We start from the raw sequence: 2,413 nt of genomic DNA on the forward strand, positions 1-2,413 counted from the left end.
GCCGGGAGCGGCCGCTGCCCTCCAGTCTGGGCGACAGAGGGAGACTCCAACTCAAAAAAATAAAAAATAAATAAAAGTTATAACTCAAGCTAACAAACTACTAAATACATCCTATCTTCCTGCCTCGACAACGATACCATCCTAATGATAGAGAAAGGCCGGGCTCAAAGTTAGAATTCCCAGACTTCCAGACTCTACACCAAAATGCAGTGGTAGACTGAGAGCCTGATCCAGCATCCTCTCCTTTCCCTTCCATCCCCAGATCTATCCCATCCCACGAGGTCTCAGGACCACACATGGGAACATACCAGATAGCTCAACCCTGAGTTGAAGCTCAACCCCAGGCAAAAAAAACACCCCCAAAAACAAAAAAACAAAAACAAATAAACGGCCCATGGCCCTCCTCAACTCATGGATGTGAACACCAGTTGATTTTGTTTTGTTTTGTTTTGAGTTGGAGTCTCACTCTGTCACCCAGACTGGACTGTCACCCACTCTGTCACCCAGCCTCGACCTGCTGGGCTCCGGCGATCCTTCCGTCTCAGCCTTCCAAGTAGCTGGAACTACAGGCGCATGCTACCACACCCAGCTGATTTTTTGGTTTATGGTAGAGATGAGGTCTCGCCAAGTTGCCCAGGCGGGTCTCGAACCCGCGGGCTCAGGCAATCCTCTCACTTCAGCCTCCCAAAGTGCTGGGATTACAGGCTGAGCCACCGAGCCCGACTCACCAGTGGATTTTGAATAGAGTAGATGATTCATACATTCTCCCAGAGAAGTTAGCATGATCTTTTTTTTTTCTTATGTTGAAATCCTAGCCCCCTCAAAAGATGGTCATTAGGCCATGAGGGGAAAGCTCTCATGCATGGGATTAGAACCCTCACAGAAGAGGCCCAAGAGAGGTCCCTTGCCCTTTCTGCCATATTAGGACCCAGCAAGAAGGTGCAGTCTATGAACCAGGAAGTGAACCCTCACCAGACATCAAATTTGCTGGTGCTTTGGTCTTGAACTTCCCAGCCTTCAGAACTGTGAGAAATACATTTCTGTTATTTATACGCCACCCAGTCTATGGTATTCTGTGACAGAAGCCCAAAAGCACTAAGACCACTCCTGAGGACTCAGATGACCTCAGATAACACAGGACTGTCATTCAGCCAGGAGCTGCTAGAATTTCTCCATATATATTTTTTAAGACCAGTTTCCATTCTGATCGGTGGGTATCTGTGCTATGGCAATCATTAAATGTTGTCAGTATAAACCCTGGCCCTCCCATCTGTACCAAAGTCTCCCCAGCAGGTTAATGCTTGAAAATAAGCTTTGTTGTACGCACAGGACTGTACTAGGCCCTTATCTGGAGACTGGGGAGTCCAAGATCAAGGCACCAACATATCTGGCTTCTGGTGAGGGCTCATTTAGCATAGAGGGGGCCTTGTGATTGCTTTCTCACATGATGGAAGAGGCCAGCATGATCTTTTAAAAATATAAAGTAGGGCCAGGTGTGGTGGCTCACGCCTGTAACCTCAGCTGCTCAGGATGTGGGCACAGGATTGCTTGAGCCCAGGCGCTCGAGACCAGCCTGGGCAGCATAGGGAGGCCCAGTCTCAACTAATTACTAACTAACTCTCAACTAACTAGCCAGTCAACCAAACAACTAACATGGGGCTTGTTTCCAGGGCATGCATGTCATGTTTTCCCCACTCCCCCAATCATCGCATGGTTTCAGCCCAGGAGGTCTTGCACTTGTCTCCAAGGTCAGGCTTCCCCTGGCAAAACTTCCTCATGGCTGGCTCTTTCTCATCATTAGCTGCAGTGTCACCTGCCCACCCTGGCTGGAATGTGCTGTCCTGCCCCATCATTCCCTATTGCTTTTTATTTTTATATTCTTCATAGTATTTGTCACCGCCTGAAATCGTCATTTCCTTAGTGTTTGTCTCTCTCCCATGAAAATGAACTTCGACTGACCGGACACAATGGCTCACGCCTAGAATCCCAGCACTTTGGGAGGCAGGATAAGAAGATTGCCCGAGCCTACAGGTTCAAAACCAGCCTGGGCAACTTGGTGAGACTTCATCTCTACAATAAATCAAAAAATTAGCCAGAGTGGTGGTGTGCATCTGTAGTTCCAGCTACTTGGAAGGCTGAGGCAGAAGGATCACTTGAGCACAGCAGGTTGAAGATGCAGTGGCCATGAGTGTGCCCCTGCACTCCAGACTGGGCCACAGAGGGAGACTTCAACTCAACAAAAAAGAAAAAGAAAGAAAGAAAATGAACTTCATTAGAACAGGTGCCCGCCTTATTCATGGCTGTATTCCCAGTATCAAAAACACTGCTAGTACGCAGTAAGTGCTTAATAAATATAATAAAATGCTGAATGAGTAAAATGCTCTGATAGCAACTGATGACAGTGCCCAAAGGG

This window comes from Carlito syrichta, unplaced genomic scaffold, assembly GCF_000164805.1.
Source record: "Carlito syrichta isolate Samal-C Ts95f unplaced genomic scaffold, Tarsius_syrichta-2.0.1 Scaffold304554, whole genome shotgun sequence".
NCBI classification, from domain to species: Eukaryota; Metazoa; Chordata; class Mammalia; order Primates; family Tarsiidae; genus Carlito; species Carlito syrichta.